The sequence below is a fragment of the Lissotriton helveticus genome, chromosome 9 (assembly GCF_964261635.1).
Source record: "Lissotriton helveticus chromosome 9, aLisHel1.1, whole genome shotgun sequence".
NCBI lineage: Eukaryota > Metazoa > Chordata > Amphibia > Caudata > Salamandridae > Lissotriton > Lissotriton helveticus.
This window is the reverse complement of record NC_136070.1, coordinates 1,253,676,213-1,253,697,235: the sequence shown is the minus strand read 5'-3', so window position 1 is coordinate 1,253,697,235 and position 21,023 is coordinate 1,253,676,213. Positions and strand designations below refer to the sequence as shown.

The following is a 21,023-nucleotide window of genomic DNA, read 5'->3' as shown; positions in this document are numbered from 1 at the left end:
ATTCGTGAGGGGGGGGGCAGGTCGAATACCCCCAGGGTTTGGGCCGGCAGAGAATAAAACCTAGGTGTTAGGGGTGTCTGTTCCACTACCTCCTGAATATTCTGGGCGTATGTTATTAGGCCAATTAAAACAGATGAAACACCTATGTACAGCCAGCAAATAGATTACTTAGGCCACTTCTGCTAATCCTCCAAGCCGAAATAGGGGACCAGATTCTCCCCCCCCCAGCTTCCTATCCTGCCTTCCCTTGCATTCATACAGTGCGATATCTTGATTGGATATTCCGAGCAATGGGGCTAGCCAGAACTGAAACAAGGGAGGTTTCAGGTCCTTCCATCTAGCTGCAATTAGCAATCTCGTGACTGCGACTGATACAAAAACAAAATAGGTATGCGTTGTTTCGAAGACTCCCCTATTATCATAGCTTAAAACCATTGTAGAGGGGAAAGGCTAATCCTACACCCAAACAAACTTTCCCAGAACTGTTCCAAAGAATAAATGCGGCTGACCAGGGTTCAGCACCTCAATTTCAAGGTAAAAAGGTAAGTCCTTTGTCTGTGCACTCCCGTCCGGAGCTTGCCGCACTTTCATTCCACTGAAGATCAGACAAATTCATGAGGAAAAGGACGGTGCACCAGAAACGGAGTCAAGGAAGGCTTCAAAATTACCCAAAATTATCCTTTATTCTTTAAATGTTTAAAATTTCAACCACAGTCAACACGCTTTGTTCCATTGGAACTTCGTCAGGGTTCAAATGTCTCAGTTGGGCTCAGAATGATCCTAAACCCATGTGGTCGAATTCGCAAAAGGCCTCTGTAATGACAAGTAATTGGAATAATGCAGATAATCCCCGCATGGACAGATAATATCAAGTGGCTTAAGGTACCGACCCACTCTCCTCCGTATTAATCTGGAGGTTCGTTCGAAGGGGACCGGTCACCCCAAAGTGATAATAGGAATTAACAGGGCCAGTGTAGTGGCCTGTCATCCTCCGTGTTAGTCTGGAGATTCGCTCGTAGGTAATTAGTCTCCCCAGAGTGGTAATTTGAAATCAGTGGGCCAGTGTAGTGGCCTACCGTCCTTAATAAGAAAAGCGAGCGCCTCGTATCTTGCTGTCAAAAAACTTTCCCAGAACAACTCCAGCCCATTCTTCAGGGGAAATAGTCTATCACAGCCGTAAAACATGGGAACCAGGGTGGCTGGGTCTTCCCCACACCTGGGGCAATTGTCGTCTGTCCTTTTGCTCCACCAAAACAATTTAGCCGGGGTAAAATAAAGATTAAATACTGTTTTATAGTGTTGAGCCTTCAAGCTGGTGGACAGGAAGGTCTTTGCAGCTAGGTAATAAACAGGGTCACCTAGCTTCTTAGCCCAGTTTGTTTCGGTCTTTTGAAGGCCATCAGGAAGGTTGTCCAACAAGATGCTATAAACATTTCTTATTTTATAATCGGTGTGGGCTATTGGCTCCAGGAGAGGAATGTTATCCCAAAAAATAGTCTCCCTGGAGTTGTTAAAAAATTCCCTGATTTGCACATATTTAAAATATAAACTGTCTGGGATACCAAACCTGTGCAGCAGATGTGTAAAGGGGCAGATGTGATCTAGGGCAAAGAGATCCCCTATTTTTGTAAGGCTGTGCGTCTCCCAATGCCTCCCCATAATATGATAAAATAGAGGTGGAAAAAAGGAAGATCACCACAACGGTGTATACCTACTATATTTTGGAATTTTCATACCTTTACAAATCTTGCTCCATACTTTCCAAGCGTTAAGTATAATCTTAAATTGCATTTTCTTGAAATAACTCGGCTCTAATTGCCGCAAAAGCAATCCGTCCGCCCTGTTCCCTAAAGCAAGCAAGTAAATAGTAATAGTAGTACTATTGGGGCTTTCCTGAGCTGTCCTGTCGGTCTTTTCAGCAAAAAATAATATGTGCATCAGTTGTAAGAGGGCTGCCCAATAATACAGTGTGATGTTGGGGACTGACCACCCACCCCGTCCCTGGGGGAGAGGGAGAAATGTTATGGAGTGCCTCACCTTCCCATACTGCCAGATGAAGTTTACAAAACTAGAATCCAAAGTTTTGAATATTGATTCATCAATGGCTACCGGTAATGATCAAAATAATTATAAAATCTTTGGGAGCATTATCATCTTAAAAACATTACCCCGCCAATGAATGAAATATGGAGTCCATTCATGCGCCTTAAATCGGTTGAGATTTTTCTACCCAGGGGATTAAAGTTGATCTTGTTGATAGTGTCTACCTTGGAGCTAATTCGAACACCCAAATACGTGGCTGTATCCACAAGCCGCAAATCAAGGTAGGTAAGGTTATCCATGCAGATAATTTGCATTTTCCCCTTTGTCAGTGCATAGCCAGAGGCTTGCCCATACTCTCAGGCAATAGATTTGACTTCCCTGATTGCCCCTTCAGGATCGATGGTGACGACAGCAATATCGTCGGCGTACGCAAGCCCCTTGGTTTTGTAACCTTTACAAAAAACTGCCTTTATTTGCCGGTTACTTAAAATTCTCTCGATCAGCGGATTTATATAAAGGGCAAACAAAATGGGAGAGCAGGGGCACCCCTGCCTAGATCCCCTGGACACCTTTATAATTTCCGATTCTTCGCCCATTAATTGGAGTTGAGCATATGGATCAAGGTACAAAGACTTAATGGATGCAATTATTCGGGTGCCAAAGCCCTTTTATTCTAATATCCCCCATAGACAACTCCAGTTCACCTGGCTAAAAGCCTTCTGGGCATCAAAGAGGACTATAGCCATCTCAGCTGCAATGTCAAATAGCGTTATAGCCCACCTTATTTGGTCAGTTGTTCCTCTGCCGAGTATAAAGCTGTGCTGCCAAGATGGCACCAGGCCGGCTATGACCCTTCCCAGCCAACCTGCCAATATTTTTTAATATATCCTGGCGTCCCTATTTATCTATGTTATTGGTCGATAGGAGGCAGGTTTGTCCAGAGGTTTGTCCTTCTCAGGGAAGATAATGGTATCAGTGCCTTTCCATGACTCCGGTGGGAGCCCATTATGCTATACCCCCAAAAACAATTCCAGTAAGAAAGAAGTTAACTCCAATTGAAGTATCTTATACTGCTCAAGAGGTATTTTTTGGGGGCTAGCAGCTTTCCTTGAGGGTAGATGATGTGGAGTAGTTAGGACCGAGTTGAGCGAGATGTCCGCTTCTAGCTTGTTCCTAGTAGATTGATCAAGGATTGCCCCAAGGTACGACTCAGACATTACTCGAGAAATGTCCAGAGGTGTGCAATTATCTTCCTTATATAGTGTCTGATAGAATTCTTGAAACACATGGACTATGTCATTAAATTCTGAGCAGGTAATTGCGACTATCCTACTCCTTGCTATTTTCTGCCTCGTGCCCAAAGCAAGGTTTTTCCTTATTGATTCGCCATACTCAAAGCCTTATACTTATGTGTCTGAAATTCTTCAGCTATTCTCTGGATGTAGCATCTATTTATCTCTGCTTTAAGCACTACAATTCTAAGCTGGGGTTGCGCAACTCATAGCTCCTGTGAAATCCAAGTGCTTTTGTTCTGCTTCAGGTAGTTCCCTCAGCAACCTGCCATTCTTGGGTTGGCGCTGCCTCTTGGGGGTGAGTGTTTGATTTGTTCAAACGCTCCGTCCATCATCCCCTTTTGTATCGCTTTGTTCGCCCTAAGTGTGGCAGGGTATGCTCAGACGTGAGTCCCTTGTTCACTTGGCCACTGGATTCAAGATAGCCTGGCTGATGAGGATTATGAATCCGAAACCAGTCCCGGGATGCTTGTTTCCGGTCCAGGGAAGACATGGCTTGGCAGTTCGGGCTGGACTGTTCCCACGAGGCACAGGGTCAGACTGATTTGCATATAGCCATGTCTGAACTGGGGTGGCTGAGTGAACTAAAGAATGGTGATGGATTAAACCCAGATCAGTTGACTGGGGGTGAGTGTTTGATTTGTTCAAACGCTCCGTCCATCATCCCCTTTTGTATCGCTTTGTTCGCCTCTTGGCATGGGCAACAAAGCTGATAATCCCACCAGCTTTAAAAGTGTCCCAAACTATACCCTGTGACGCGCTAAATCTATTGGTGTCAAAATACCCCAGTGTCCAATAGCTTACTGTCAAAAGTCCACTTATACCGGCGCTTTAGATTCCCTTGAAGCATTCCTTCTAAAATCAGGGGGCTGTGATCTGATATTATCCTCGTGAGCTTCCTAATCCCGGCTTTATCCAGCAGGCCCCCCAGTATTAATAAATAGTCCAGCCGAACATATTTATTGTGAGGGCATGACTAGTAGGTATAGCCTGGCTCCCTTGGATATTTGATATTCCATGTATTTACAAGGCTGTGACTAACCATGAAAGACAACAGGGCCCTATAAACTCGGGTTTTTTCCGCTGATATTGTCAGGCTAGTGATGTCCTAACTGCTTGGTGTATGTTCAAATCTCTGCAAACATCTAGTGTATAGGCCCAAGATGCTGATACTACCTCAAGATCCTCCGTTACTTTGGGACCATCCTGATTTGACCCATATACAGTGCAAACGGTCAGTCCTGCCTCTAGCTTGACCAATGCCCACCTACCTAGGCTGTCCACTAGTTTATGTCTTATCAGCCCTATTTAGGGTTTGGTTAGAATAGCCACCGCCCGGATATTAGAGCTCTGGGAGGAGCAGGTCAGCGAAGTGTACCCTCTGATTGATAACAACTCCCATTTGTCACATGGAACATGTGTCACCTGCAGGCCCACCAGGTTAGGGGCTGTGGTCCTCACAAACTAGGCAACCCTTGATCGTTTAGTTCTGTCATTCAGCCCTCCCACGTTAACCGAACATATGGTTATTTTACCCATCTGATGGTTGGTCGGGATACCATGTTATTTCTATTCACAGGTTTGCTAAATGAAAATACAATATAGTCATCATTATTCCATCTCTGGGTAAGATTTTCAAATTGCCCCCCTACACCTGCCCTCTGGCAACATGGTGAACCAACCCACCATGCCCCCCTCCCACCCTCCCTTGTCCTTCCGTCTCACCCCCCCCGAGCCAAGAGTCCCCCCCCCCACTCTACCCCCCGCAAACCATAAGAAGCTACCAGGCCGCAATTCGGTCTGTGAGTGATGTGGGCAGCACCTGTGACACGTGTGAATAATGTACATGTTACTAGTTATGGTACAATACAATACAAGGAGAAGAAAATAATGGCCCCCTAGATCTTGCAACCTGGCCCAGGAGTCTCAATCACTAATCAAGTTTTTAACTCCCCCTATTTACAAACATTTGACAAGAGGCATCCAAGAAGGTGATAGAGGCTACAAACTGCAAATTCAGCACTACTCTTCTAATTCTTACGGTTTAACACCGTCTAGAAACTCTTTTGCCTTAATTGCAGATACAAAAAATCATCTTTGCATCCCCCAAATCACTTTCAAACGTGCAGGATTAACCAGCTATGCCTGTATATTTTTGTCTAGGAAATGTTTGATTAGCTGCGGCAGCCGCCATCACCTTTCAACTGTGGCAAGGCAAGGTCGAACAAAGAGCGAGACATCCTCACAGGACTGGTTCGCTTCAGTCCTCGTTTTTTTTTTTTTTATTGATTGTCTTAAAAGAAAGTTTCCAAAATAGCCTAAAATAGCCTGTGGCTTGGAATCTTCTCTGGGTGGCTGTCTCAAGGCAAAGGGAACTCCATGGGCTCACTGCACTTCTTGCGACCAGTTCCATCCTGGTAACTCAGGAAGGGCGGTTCTTAGTAGTTCCACCACATATGCCTGGATGTCTGTGCCTTCAATTCCTTCCAGAACTCCTAGCAAATGAAGATTGTTTCAACACTGGCGGTTCTCATGATCTTCAAGCTTCCATTGTATGTCGACAAGCTGAGATTTGTGTGCTTCCGCCTGTGCAAGAGTGGCTGCCAGATCTGTTTCTGCCACAGTAGTTCTTGTTTCAAGACCTGTCAAGCATTCCCCGATAGTGCTGCATACTTTAGATTTTTTCTAAACACCCCTTGAACTTTTCTCAACATTCGGCTGTCTTGGCACGTCTCCTCATGGTGCATTAATATAGACTGGTAAATAGCGTCCAGTGTGGGGGGAGTCATGGCTAACAGTATCCTGTGAAATCCCAGGAGGGGAGCCGATTAGACATTCCGTGGGTGTGTAGACCCAAGCCAAATCTTTACCCTCAAATGTCTGCCAGCCTGCCTTCTTGACTATCTTGCGGGCAGTAATTGCATGAGCCCCTTCACCCTCATCTGGGTTTTTACTGTTCTCGCTGGATTCAGCAGAAGACCCGTACCCATCCAATGACCATTTGGAGCCATTGGAGAGTGAGGAGAAGCAATCACTTGGCTCAATTTACGGGTCATAATTTCCCATCTCTACCCCCCTTGCTGGATCACTAGTTGATGAGTGAGGTTTGGGGATTGATCATTGATAACGTGGGCTGACTATCAGGTCAGGGCAAATGTAGTTGTGTGCACCGGAGGGTGGCAATTCATAGAGGGACCGTCCACAGATGTACTCACAGGTGTATTATTTACATCACTGACTCCCCCTGCTGATCCAGGTCCCCCCTTCCCCCTGAAGGGCCATCCCCAGCATTTGCTTTGCTGTGGTTACAATTCACAGCCTTCTCAGTAAGTACTGTAAGTACTGCTGGTTCATTTGTGTACTCCCCCATTCCCTTAATGAGGGCCAGGGGCAAAGAAGAGAAGGGATCCAGCACACCTTCATCCTGAGAGGGGATGAAAAATCCATATTTTTCAGCCTACGATGACACCACCTTACCATCCAGCGTTCTTAACTTGGATGCAGCTGTCGGTACTTGTGCTTCGGTGGCTAAAGTACCAGGCTGGTCTGGTTCGAGCGCTCCAGAAACACCCTGCGTCTGTTGATCCCAATGCTTCCCGGCTGATCCCTTCGGCAGCTCCACCACCGTGGGGCTGGCTGAGCGTTGATTGCTGGTGGCCCGCCACTCCCTTTCCTCACCAGAGGAGGCTCCACTCACTGAGCCTGGGGTGCGCGTCTTCCACCTTGGTATTGTGCTCCTGCTCCATGGAGCCCGTTGCAGCCATTATCGCGGAGGGGTGGTTAACCTTCCCTTTCTGGGTTCCACCAGCTGCCTTAGGACCCATCACGGGGGTCAGAGTCACAGGGTGGCAGACAGTGCAGTCCGAGTGACTTAAAGCAGCAGCAATGTGGCGCCTAAGAGCTGGCAGACCACCAATGATCAACGCCAGTCGCGAGCGACCTCTAAGGGCCTGGTGAACATCCGTCAAAGCATCGGGCCATAAAATCGTTTTTTTTCCGTTCAGTGTTGCATAACTAGATCCGTCCATGGGTCACAGTGCTGCTGCCGACCACCTCAAGCGGCCGCCATCTTGCTTATCACCAGATATACTCTCAATCAGTCATTCTAAGGTTGTAGGAAAGTGCAGCTGGCCCTGTGACATAATTTGTAGGGCCCTCTTGCCTGACTTTATTGTCTAAATAAACAAAAGAAGAGAGGTCAAATCAAACTCAAATAAGCCACAGAGATGGAGTAAGGTAAGAATCACACACCCACTTTGGGTGGAAAGGAAAGCCCTCACACACCGACCTAGTCAGTGTCATGCTTCATCATCGGGCCCCACCAAAGAGGCCGAGTGCCTCTTCGGTGTGCTGCGACGCCAGAAAGACAGGTGCTGAGATACTCCACAATTTGGAGCATAAGGAATCTGCGGCTAGATTGAGTTTCTACAAGATAATGTGTCGGGAGCGACCTCTAAGGGCCTGGTGAACGTCCGTCAAAGCAAAGTAAGTAACTTGTTCATCTCATAGAGACTTCTAGCCACAGATAGCTTACCTTTTAATAGATACCCAAGCAATACCTCCCCGGAGGTGAATTGTGAATCTGAATATATCAAGAAGTCCTGCAGGACCGAAGGGACATAGTGCCTGTTTCGATGGACCCGACTGTCCAAGCCATAGTGTTTTGTGAATGTGTGCATGGATGCCCACATCGGTGAATGACAGATATCCAGTAGAGGAATGATGTGGGCTAATTCAGTGGTCACAGCATTAGCTCTGGTAGTAAGCCTGCAAGCAATTAGGGGGCTAATTCTTGGCCAATGCGTTGGTGGAGCTTAATGCACAGGACAATCCATCATGAGATGGTTCTTTTCCTTACAGCTTTCCCTTCATTTGCTCCCACATAACCCATGGAAATGTGATTGTCCACCTGGAACTCTCATGTGCAATAAAGGTACGATGACAACGCTCTTTTTGGGTCCAGGTGGTGGAGTCTTTTTTCTTCTTTGGACCTATGAGGCGGAGCAAAGAAAGTAGGCAGGGTGATATTCTAGCTTTTAAGGAAAGGAGTGAGAACTTTTAGCAGAAAGGAGACATGGGTAAAGAGGAACAATTTGTCTGGGTAAAAGGTGGTATAAGGAATGTGCGATGAGAGAACTGGTAGTTTGCAGACCCTCCTGGCCGATGTTATGGACACTAAAAGGCAGTTTTTATGGTCAGCTGCCTAAGAGGGCAATTGTGTAAAGGCTTGAATGGTGCACACATGAGAAAGGTCAGTTGCTGGTTAAGGTCCCACTGAGGCATGATACATTGCTTAGGTGGGAATATATGTTACAGGTCTTTAAGGCACCCAGTCATAACAGGTACTTTCAATCAATCAATCAATACATTTATAGACGCGCTACTCACCCGTGAGGGTCTCAAGGCGCTAAAGGGAGGGGTGCTGTCATTGCTCGAATAGCCAGGTCTTGAGGTGCTTCCTGAGTGAGGAGCCCAGGGGTACGCCGCAGATGATCTTGGTGGCCTCGGAGCGGAAGGGAGGGAGGCGGACTCTCTGGGTTCTGTCGGAGAGGAATTATGTAATCCAGTCCAGGGCCTTTCCTTGGATCCCAGTGTTGTAGAGGTGGGCTATTAGGGTGCCGTGGCAGACGGTATCAAAGGCTGCCGAGAGGTCTAGGAGAATGAGGGCAGTGGTTTCTCCGTTATCCATCATCGTCCTAATGTCATCGGTGGCTGCGATGAGAGCGGTTTCGGTGCTGTGGTTTGCTCGAAATCCGGACTGGGACGGGTCGAGCGAGTTGTTTGTCTCTAGGAATGCGGACAGCTGTTTATTGACGGTCTTCTCGATGACTTTGGCCGGGAAGGGAAGAAGAGAGATGGGGCGGAAGTTCTTGAGGTCTCTGGGATCCGCCGTCGGTTTTTTCAGTAGGGCGTTGTTCCTTGCGTGCTTCCAGCTCTCCGGGAAGGTGGCTGACGTGAAGGAGCTGTTTATGACATTCCGGAGGTGGGGTGCGATGATGCTGTCGGCTTTGTTGAAGATGTGGTGGGGGCATGGGTCAGAGGGGGATCCGGAGTGGATGGTGTTCATGACGTGGGTGGTGTCTTCCGTGCTGATGGGTGTCCATGCGTGGAGGGTGGTGGTAGGGGTCGTTGGTTCTGTGATTGGAGGAGGAATTTGGGGTCCGAAGCTGTTGTGTATATCTGCGCTCTTACGGTGGAAGAATCTGGCGAGGGAGTTGCAGAGGTCTTGTGACGGTGTGATGTTGTTGTTGCTGGCGCTGGGGTTGGAGACTTCTTTGACGATGCTGAAGAGTTCCTTGCTGTTGTTGGTGTTCTTGTCCAGTCGCTCTTTGAACGATGTCCTTTTGGTGGTGCGGATCAGCTGGTGGTGTTCGCGGGTGGCTTTTTTGAGGGCTGTCATGTTTTCTGAGGTCCGATCGTGGCGCCAGGTTTTTTCGAGGGTCCGGCAGGATTTCTTTGATTCTTTGAGGGTGTCTGTGAACCATGATGTTTTCCTGTTGCCGGTCTTGCCTGGGGGGGTTCTTCAGTGGGGCAAGGTCGTCGGCGCAGTTGGTGATCCATTGTGCGAGGTTGTGGGCTGCGTTGTTGGGGTCAGCGATGCCGGCTGGCGGGTTCTGGCTTAGTGGTGAGAGGAGCTGGTCAGTGGTGATTTGGTCCAGCATCTGTGGGGGATTTGTTGTGTGCGGTGGTGGGATGTATTCTTTTTGAAGGTGAAGTGGATGCATCTGTGGTCGGTCCAGTGTAGTTCTGTGGAGTGGCTGAAGGAGACGTGGTTGCTGGCGGAGAAGATGGGGTCGAGCGTGAGGCCAGCGAGGTGGGTGGGTGTGTCGACCAGTTGCTTGAGTCCGAGGTTGGCCAGGTTGTCGAGCAGGGTGGTGGTGTTGTTGTCGTTGTTTTTCTCTAGGTAGAAGTTCAGGTCCCCTAGGAGGATGTATTCTGGTGAGGCTAGGGCGTGCGGGCTGATGAAGTCGGCGATGGTTTCGCTGAATTGTGTGCGCGGGCCCAGGGGTCTGTAGATGAGCGTTCCCCTCAGGGTGGTCTTGGGGTCGGTGTGTATTTGGAAGTGTAGATGTTCGGCGGCGGAGAGTGTGTCTTTGGCGTTGGTCATGACGTTGATGGTGTTCTTGTAGATGATAGCGATTCCTCCTCCGGTTTGGTTTATGCCTTCCTTCCGGGTGATCTTGTAGCCGTCCGGGATGGCTATGGCGATGTCTGGGGCGAGGATGTGTTCATCCAGGTCTCAGTGAGGAAGGCGACATCTGGTGTTGTTGAGTAGAGGAGGTCCCAGAGTTCGACGGCATGCTTGTGGACGGAGCGGGTGTTGAGGAGAATGCACTTGAGGTGGTTGTCGTTGTTGCTAGGTCTGGCTGGCGGGGGGCAGGATCGGAGGCAGGTGAATTTGCAGGCTTGACAGGTGAAGAGTCCGTGGGTGCGTTTCGGGGTGGCTCGGTAGCAGGCGGGCGGTCGTCCGGTGTTGAGTGCGTTGAGGGTGGCGGAGTCGTATTTCAGTCGGGTACCCTGGCTCCCGCGGGGACCAGGGGTTCTGGCGCTGGGCGCGGTCCAGGCACGAACGGGCGCAGACGGGCTTGCCTTTGGCGCACCTTCGGCTGCGCGGCTGCTGTGCAGCCTCCATATGAGGGGCTGAGGGAGGGAGGAGCAGCTGGGAGGCGGGAGTGGGGCAGCGAATGGGGACGGCAGGGGGCGGGGCCGCAGGGACGCAGCGGCGGGAAGAAGGCACAGAGGGGATCGGGGGAGAGCGGGGGACAATGCGGGGAGCGAGGGGTCACAGAGGCAAGGGGTCACAGAAGGCAAAGGAGTCACAGAACGAAATAGAAAGGCGGGGAACGAGGGGTCACAGAGGCAAGGGGTCACAGAAGTCAAAGGAGTCACAAAACGAAATAGAAATGCAGGGAACGAGGGGTCACAGAGGCAAGGGGTCACAGAAGGCAAAGAGTCACAAAACGAAATATAAATGCGGGGAACACGGGGTCACAGAGGCAGGGGGTCACAGAAGGCAAAGGGGGCACAAGGCGCAAGGGGAGCAAGAGTCACAAAACGAAATAGAAACAAAATAAAAACGGAGCAACACAGATGCGATGCGGCGATCACCTGAGGGGGCTCACGCGGCACCAGGCAGCGGCGGGGGCAGACGACAGTGGGGTCAGCGTCACGGGAGGACCGTGCGGCGGCTGGAGGGCGACCTACCTGCGGGAAGGGTCAAAGGTCGCTCCCTTCAGTGCCGCGCGGCCTCCATATGAGGGGCTGAGGGAGGGAGGAGCAGCTGGGAGGCGGGAGTGGGGCGGCGAATGGGGACAGCAGGGGGGGGGGCCGCAGGGACGCAGCGGCAGGGAGAAGGCACGGAGGGGATCGGCGGAGAGCTGGGGACAATGCGGGGAGCGAGGGGTCACAGAGGCAAGGGGTCACAGAAGGCAAAGTAGTCACAGAACGAAATAGAAATGCGGGGAACGAGGGGTCACGGAGGCAAGGGGTCACAGAAGGCAAAGGAGTCACAAAACAAAATAGAAATGCGGGGAACGAGGGGTCACAGAGGCAACGGGTCACAGAGGGCAAAGGAGTCACAAAACGAAATAGAAATGCGGGGAACGAGGGGTCACAGAGGCAGGGGGTCACAGAAGGCAAAGGGGGCACAAGGCGCAAGGGGAGCAAGAGTCACAAATGTCAAAAGTAAAGATTGGTCCAGCACCACAAAAATGCCAAGATAGCAGATAAGTAACCCTTATCTGTGCCCAAAGCCGAGCCCTGCTTGGCCAAAGATAGTGCAAACAATATAACTTGTGAGAGAGGTGCAGATTGGGGGTCAACACACCTTGATACACATTTTCCCAACAGCAGACTTATATTGTCTTAGTGGAGAGATGCTTGTTTGCCAGAATAAATCATAGACTTTGGGAGGAAGGCCGAAACTATCAACTGTTGCCGCTCAATCACCACGAATGGAGGTGGAGGGTACGAAGGTTTGGGTGCAGAACTCTGACCTGTTGCTGCAACACAAGATCTTCCCAAAGAGGCAGCATGACCAGAGGAATGATGGCCAGACCCAATGGTATGTTATGTTGTAGTGACTTTTAAAGCGCAAATACCCGGAGGTGTCAAGATGCTGGCTCTGAGTGAATAACATGGAAATATTCTTAGCTGGGAAAAAAACACGTTTTAAATTCCTTCCTGAATGCTAACACATCGGGAATAGTCCTGATGTAGAAAGGGAATTGGCTCCATTCTTTTGCAGTTGAGATCACAAAACATCTTCCTTTCCAATTGGTTCATTTCAACCTGTGAACAACCAGTTTCTAAGCGCCCGTGAAGCGTAGATTTCTCCCTGGGCTGTACCCTTTGAAAGATTGCTGCAAAAAGCCAGGGCCTACTCCATGAAGAGCCTTGTGGGCATGACAAAGGGCTATACATTTAAGACGCTGCCTGACAGAAAATCAATGTGGCTTGTGATGTCTTGTGAAACAGGTTTATATTTGGTAATTACTGGCAATATTCTGGCTGGCGCATTCTGCAAGACCTGTAACCTGTTTAGATGGTGTTGCATGTTTAAATACAGGGCATTGCAATATTCTATGTTAGATGGAACTAGTGAAGTTATCACTGTTTTTTGAGCATATAAGGGAATAAAAAGAAAAATATTTTTTAGCATCCTTAGGGTGTAGAAAGAGGAGAATGTGACTGCATTGACATGCAGGCCAAATGTCTGTTTGTTGTCCATTACTACTCCCAAACTACATACCTTACTCACTGGAGACTGCAGGGTACCCAATTCCTCCACCCACCAGGAAGAGGACCAAAGGGTAGAGTTATTCCCAAACAGAATAACCTCTGGTTACCAGAGTTCCGTTTCAAGCAGTTTAGGTTAATCCAATTTTCAATTGCTGACACACAATCATGGAAATTTGTGCTTGCACTATTATTGGGAGAGGTTTCTGTAGGAAAGTAGGATCTTTCTGGCATATTACCCCCACTTTTTGCCAGGTGTCAGTGTGTTTTGAATATGGTACACTGGGATCCTGCTAATCGAGACCCCAGTGTCTGTGGGCTCCATCCTCAATTCAGTGGTAAGTACTTTGCACACCCCACTATTGTTATACTGGCGTACCCCTGTAAGTCCCTAGTATATGATACTGAGGTACCCAGGGTATTGGTACACCAGGTATCTCCCATGGCTACAGCATGTATTATGCCACCCATGGGAGCCCATGCAAACTGAACCTGCAGGTCTGCCATTGCAGCCTGAACGAAATGGTGCATGCAACTTTCACTTTAGATATAAGGTTTTCCTTATATCCCGGTCACTGAACTTAAGACCTATAAGTCACCCCTAAGGTAGACCCTACAACCCACAGACAGGGTGCATTGTTCTAAGTGTGTGGTTACCCCTGTGCAAGCGGAGGTACCCCTAGATACCCCAGACTCCATTCTCTGGGCTCTGTAAGTACGGGGAATCCATTTTAAGGTATGTAGTAGACCTTGCCAACTCAAGATATCCAACTACATAATGGCTTCTCTGAACATTGTCATGTTTGTTATCAAACCTGTTGGAATCATGCAACTACACTGATTCCAGTGCTATTTGCATGATGTCATGTGCTGGGGGGGTCAAGGGGGGGACTTAGAGGACCTATGCCTATGCCTACCTGTGTAGCCTTGCAGGGTCTGCCTGCTGCTGCCAACCGCAGACACTGTTCTGCCACCCTGCTGATGAGCTTAACTCAGGCAGGGGAAGGCAGAACAAAGGATTTCTTTCAGAGGAGGGGTGTGACCACCTCTCCTTTAGAATTAGGTAGGGTGAGGGTGCTTGTGAGCACCTCCAGACTGCATTGAAGGGCACATTTGGAGCCATCCTTGCATAAACCAGTTTCCACCAGTACATGAGCCCTCACCTCTTGCTTTGGCGCAGAACTACACAAACGAAAGAGGAGTGACCCCCCGTCCAGCTCCTCCCCGGAGAGGTGCCCAGAGGTCATCCAGGTGGCTGCTGGATTCTGCCATCTTGAATGTTGGCCCTTGAGAGCATCAGACTGGTTATATCCTCAGAGTAGTGTCCCTGATCCCCCCTGATAGGTGGATCACCACAGAAGATGTCCTTCCCCTTTTAGGGTTACTTAAGGATCCCCTAAGGATAGGTTCTGAGATTTATCCTGTACTTCATCAAGATTTGTCAAGACCTGTCTGAAGTCTCTTCTGCTGCTGGACACTGGAACTCTGCTGTTGGATGGAGTCAGGAGCCAAGACAAGACTGCTCCTGGTAGGAAGACTCCTACTGCAACTTCATCTCCGTGATATTTTAAGTATCTGCGTGGCCATACATTCCCTGAGTCTTCCACGACTCTGCATGCATCTAAGCAAAATGGAATTTCCCTTAGAGTGAAGGAATCACTTACCTGCATCCGCAGGCACCTCAAAGGTTTGCTGATCTTGCTGTCCCAATGACACCTCCCGGCTCTGCAACACAGGTGGGGGTTTGTTGGCTCCCCAGAAGCGTGGTCAGTCTTCCATGGAATTTGGGAGACTGTAATCCCTCTCCAGTCGACTGAAACCTCATCCTTGTGCACTGCGTCTGTTTGCCATTGCCAAGGCTTGATGACTTTCCTGACTGAAAATCTTCGGGCTCCAAGAAGCCCCAGCCTCAAGCCTCACACAGCTCTAAGATTGTTGTCCTCCCTGCATTCCCTGCGACGTGGGCATCCATTTTCTGTGTGCTACTGAGGCCTCTTTCCGACTCTCTGTGCCTGCTGCCAGAGGGTCCTTCTGGGGTCTCCATCAATTCCTGCTGCCTTTCCTGCATGTTGAGGGCTGGCCTTGACTTCCCTCACTGGGTTAGTCCCACAGACCTTGCTGGTCTGCAACCAAGCAATGTTTCCTGCAACCTGACTGGTGCGTTTGCCAAGGGTTGTTGGTGCTCCTGAGGCCACTGGCTCTCTTGCATTCCTCGACGGTCATGGGACAGCTCGGGTACGGCTCCTGTGCTCCTGCATCATCAACTGGGCTCCACACCTGCATCACCAATACCTTCATGCTACAGCAAGTACCTAAACCAAGGGGTGACATCGTGCTCCTGCTCCTCCTGGACACCTCAAGTGGTTTGTCCCCTCTGTTTTCAGGTACTCCTCCTCCAGAATCCACGTTTGAGTTCCACTGAGGCACTGTAGCTGTTGGATTTCCAAGATTCTCCATTGACGTCAAGAGGCAGTTGTGACACCACTTCGTACCTATGAACCAGGGCTCTCTTGTCCACAGTTGGGGTGGCTCTCTATCCGTCCTTGGTCCAAGTGGTTTCCACAAGGTCCTTTGGGAAGAGTCCAGAAACAGTGAAATACTAACTGCCTCCATCCCAGTGTTATCCTACAGACTTTTGACCCGGTGTATCACCTCTGCACCCGGGGTCCTTAGCTACTTACCTTTGGTGGTTCCGAGCTTCCCCTGGCCTCTTCATCTTTGGCTGTAAGTTTTGTTTTGGTACTTGCCTCACATCTCATTATTTTTTAGTATATGGTTTGTTCCTCCATAGGGGCCCATGTGTTTTGCTATGCCTACTTACCTGTTTTAAAGTATTTCTTTATGTGCATTGATATATCGCGGTAGGAGATACACCAAGTAGTTCTTAGTGATGAGTTTAATAAGTACAGGAGCATTTTTCTAACACTGGTGTGGTTCTTTCTTGTGTGTAAGCTTACTGACTGACTATTATGATAAATGCACCCGCTTTAACCCTCCTGGATAAGCCTTAGCTTCTCTCCACAGCTACCCCTTGATAGCTTTGGTTATCAGGACCACTACAACTATCACTAAGGGTTGCCTGGACTGAGTGCAGGTTGCTTCACCAATAGGTGTACACCATATACTGAGCTGGCCTAATATAGCTACCATTGATTTGGGTATCATCAGCATATGACACGAGATCCAACCCAAAAGATCTTATCAGTGCTGCCAGAGATTTAAAGAAGTAGACATTAAGCAAGGTGGGACTGAGTGAGGATCCCTGTGGAACCCCGCAAGGCAAAGAAAAAGTCTTGAACAGGAAAGGATCCAAGGCAACCACTTGCTTTCTTTCAGATAGAAATGATTTTAGCAGTTCTAGAGCTGACCCCTTGATACCGACTGCCCGGAGACGGTCGAACAAGATCCTATGATCCACCGTATCAAAGGCGGCCGATAGATCAAAGAGTACAAGCATTGTGCTGCCACCTCCGTCTACTAATGTTGTAAGCTCCTATGTGGTCTTAAGCAGAGCTGTTTCGGTATTATGTTCACTTCTGAACCCCAATTGGGTGGTGACTAGCAATTGGTTATCAAGGAAAAATTATGCCAATTGCTGGTTCATTGCCTTTTCTATGACCATCAGTGGTAGAGGTAATCGAGAAATGGGCCGATAGTTATTCAGGTCTTTAGGACTTACGTTTCTTTAGAAGGGGGGAAATGGATGCTTCCTTCCACTGAGTGGGAAAGTGATCTGAATCAAACATCAAAATAAAGCTGCTGGTCAGTTATGTGGCTACAGTTTCTACTGCTAATTGGATGACTGTCGGAGGAAATGGGTCCATAGGAAAGCCAGATTGCAGTAGCTAGAATTGCTGAAGCGACTTGATTTACCGAAAGAAGAGAGAAGTTGGTAAACTTAGGGCATTCCTCATGTAAGGCAGGTTGAAATGTCCCTACCTACCTGGTGATCGTGTTTTAGTCTAACCTATTGAAGATCTGAACAACTTTATCAAGATAGAAGCAGGCAAGTGTGTCACAAAAGGCCTGCCCATTGTTAGTTACATTGATCCTAGGGACTAAAGCCAATTTGGATACAACCTTGAAAAGCTCTTTCAATGAGTTATTGGCACTTCAATTTTTTGAGTAAAGTATGCAGTCTTTTCATTAAGCAAGAGATCTTTATAGTTATCCAAGCAGATCATGTATTTATTTTTTCAGTCTTAATATAATCCTTACTCAATTATCTCTCTTGTCTTCTACATGCTTGATTCTGTAGCCTTAGATTCTCAGAAAGCAATGGGGCTGAAGGTTTGCCTCTCCGAGAATGCATCACTCCAAGAGGAGCAGAGATAGATACGGCTGAATGAAGCCACTCCATGTATTTCAAGGTGGAATTTTCCACATTTTCAGTGTGTGAAGGCAGTGTATCTACTAGAATTGCATTAAGCGCATCTGCCTGTACTTTATCCCATCCACGGGATTTAAAGGACCATTGAAGAGGCTTTCCTGGGGCACCTTTATATTTTAGCATATTGAACATGGCCGCGTAGTGATCGGTCAAGCTAATGGCAGGGAGTCTTTCATTATCACTTGAGGGTACTTAGTAAACAACCCATCAAGTGTATGTCCAACTGTGTTCATTAACTAATTGGGGCCGGCTAAAGTTCCCGAAAGTCTAAATAAGGGCCACTGTTTTGTTATCAACAGTACTTTCCACATGAAAATTTCAGGGGCCTGTCCACCCGTGTAGGATAAAGTTGGGAGTGATTTCTGCCGCTAAATCGGGGCCATGCGCTTGATCAGCTAATGCCTCCATGACCCATGTTATGTCTAGCTGGTGACTCTCTCTAAATCAACAAACTCAAATTGATGTTTTATCAGGACTTCACATTTAAGAGGGCACACCTAATGTTGTTAGTGGAAATGGACAAGTTACTTACCGTCAGTAACGCCTTATCTGGTAGAGACATGATCTAGCCGCAGATTCATTAACTTTGAATTTCCCAGGCGTCAGACTGGATCTGGAAGATTTTTCTTCAAGAAACCCCCCTGTGCGCTGGTAGGTGTCGTCTGTCTGCTTCATGTGACGTCGGCGTCGTCATCTGTGCCGTTGTGATGTCCGCGTCACCTATATAGGCACCACCTCAGCATGCTGATGTCAGTTACTTTTCATGACTTTCCTAGCCATAAGCGCAAAGCAATGAAATGCACTAACATTGGTGTGTTTCTGAGCAACTAGGGCCCTGAAAGGGATCCCCCTGACCCTAGAAACCTGCCTGCAGTGCAGGGAGGATGGGCGGGTCAGTAAGGAATTTGTAGCTATATCATGTTTCTATCGGACAAGGCGTTACCGAAGGTAAGTAACTTGTCCATCTGATAGAGACATCTAGGCACAGAATTCTTAACTTAGAATAGATACCCAAGCAATACCATCCCCAGAGAAGGGACTGCGGACAAGTTTAGACCAGAAGTCCTGCAAGACAGAGTGTCCAAAAAAGGCGGTCCTTGTGGATTGGACTATTCAGGCAGCAGTGCTTGGTAAATGTGTGCAGGGATGCCCACGTTGCTGCTGACAAATATCGAGGGCTGGAACACCACGTTGCATCGCAGTGGTAGAAGCCTTAGCTTTGGTAGAGTGAACCCTTAAGCCTTCAGGAGGCTGCTTTTTAGCCAGAGCATAGCAAATTTTGACGCTGAGGACGACTCATTGTTAGATAGTCCTCTTCTGCACTACCTTTTTTTGATCCCACATAACCCACAAAGAGTTGGTCTTCCGCCCAGAACTCTTTAGTGTGGTCAAGGTAGAATGACAATGCATTAATTTGGGTCCAGACGGTGGATTCACTCCTCTTCCTTAGAGGGGAGGGAAGGAGCGTAGAAAGTGGGCAAGGTAATAGATTGCCCCACATAAAATGGAGTCACCACTTTTGGTTGCAAAAGAGGCTCTAGTGTGAAGCACCGTCTTATCAGGGAAGATGATAAGGTAAGGAGGCTTTGATGATTGAGCCTGCAACACCCTTGCCCTTGTGGCAGAAGTGATTGCCACTAAAAAGGCTGCTTTATTAGTAAGCAGTATTAGAGGGCAATCGTGCAAAGATTCAAATGGAGCGCACATTAGAAAAGGGAGAACTAAAAATAAGGTCCAACTGAGGCATACAGAATGGGAAAGGAGGGAATATATGTACAAGGCCTTTGAGGAATCTATTTACAATGGGAGATTTAAATAATGAGGGTTAGTCTGGGAGCCTTAGAAAGGCAAACAGGTAAAAAGGTACCCTTCGAGAGTGCCCAAAGCAGAGCCCTGTTGAGCAAGGGTCAATATAAAAAGCAAACTTTGAGAAAGGGGAGCAAAACGAGGATCAAAAGACCTTTCTGGGCAATAATTTACAAATTTGTTCCACCGGCAGGGAAGGTGGGAGGGCCCCCTTACTGCCAAAACAACATTGTAAATTTCAAGAGAAAGATCGAATACTATCAACTGCTGCCGCTCAATCTCCGTGCAAGAAGGCATTGAGTTGACAGGTTCGGGTGGAAGACCCTCCCCTACTGCTGTGACAGAAGATCCTCCCGGAGGGGCAGCCTAATCGGAGGATCAGTGCTCAATTGGAGAAGCTCAAGATACCAGACTCTCCGTGCGCTGTCCAGAGCCACAAGAATGACTTGGCCCTGGTCGATTCTGATCTTCTTGAGCACTCTGGACAGGAGTGGTGTAAGCAGAAAGGTGTATAGAAGGCCTGAGATGAAAAGAGGCTTCGAGGGAGATCTGCCTTGGAAAATCCAGTGCGCAAAACTTCTGATATTGCGCATTGTCTGCAGAGACGAACAGATCTAACTGAGGCTCGCCCTACTGTTGAAAGAGACTTTGCACTACCTCTGGATGGAAACACAGCTTGTGGTCCGCTAGGCATCAATGGCTGAATTTGTCAGCCCTGGTGTTCAGAGAACCACCAGGGATATGTCCTGCAGTTCCAGCCAAGCCCAGAGATGCATGACCTCTTGACAAAGGGTCCATGACATCATCCTGCCCTGTTTGTTGCAGTATCACATGGTGGTAGTGTTGTCTGCAAACACTTAAACTAGCTTTCCCTCGATTGAAGGAAGAAAGGTTTTAAATGCCAAGCAAATCGCTCAGATCTCCAGCAAGTTGATAAAGAGTCCAGATTCCGCCGGAGACCAGAGTCTCCACCTCTCCCAGATGGCCACTGTAGGAAAGTAGTCTCTTAATGACATAGATAGCCCCCCCCCTTTTTTGCCTGGTGTCAGAGTGTTTTGACTGTAAGTTCACTGGGTTTCTGTTCATCAGGACCCTTGTGGCAATGCTCTCTTCTCTAAATTTGCTGGTAAGTACTTTTCACACCCCACAATTGGCATGCTGGGCTTCCACTGTCCCTAGTATATGGTACTAAGGTACCCAGGGCATTTGTTCACCAGGGGTCTCCCATGGGCTGCAGCATATAATATGCCACCCATGGGAGTCCATGCAAACTGTGTCTGCAGAGCTGCTATCGCAGCCTGAGTGAACTGGTGCATGCACATTTCACTTTAGATGGAAGGTTTTCCTTATATCCCTGTCACTGCACTTTAAATCTACAAGTCACCCCTAAAGTAGGTCTTTCAGTCCAAGGGCAGGGTGCATGGTTTTAAGTGTGCCAACCGCAACTTACCCTGTGTTATCCTATGGACGTTTGACACAGTTTAACCACCCTGTACCCAGGTGCCTTGCGGTTCTTAGCTACTCACCTTAGGTGGTTTCTTGCTTCCCCTGGGCTTCTTCATTCTTTGATATCCATCTCGTTTTGGTACTTACCTCACATACCTAAAATCTGGGACTAGTGTATTTGGTGGACCTCCCTTTAACGTGGGGGCTACACAGCTGAAATGTCCAGCGTGTAGCTTTGGCATCCCTGCCCCTGGCCCCTCCCTGCAAGCAGTGGATATGCAATCACAGGCCCAGCTAAAATATTTCAA

At 48.3% G+C, this 21,023-nt stretch overlaps 1 protein-coding gene across 1 annotated transcript in view; it reads right to left on the bottom strand.

Annotated features, from left to right (window-relative positions):
* LOC144783414 (E3 ubiquitin-protein ligase rnf213-alpha-like) overlaps positions 1–21,023 on the bottom strand; it is a 2,376,820-nt gene that overhangs the window by 2,002,277 nt on the left and 353,520 nt on the right. The gene's annotated exons all lie outside the window — the stretch shown is intronic.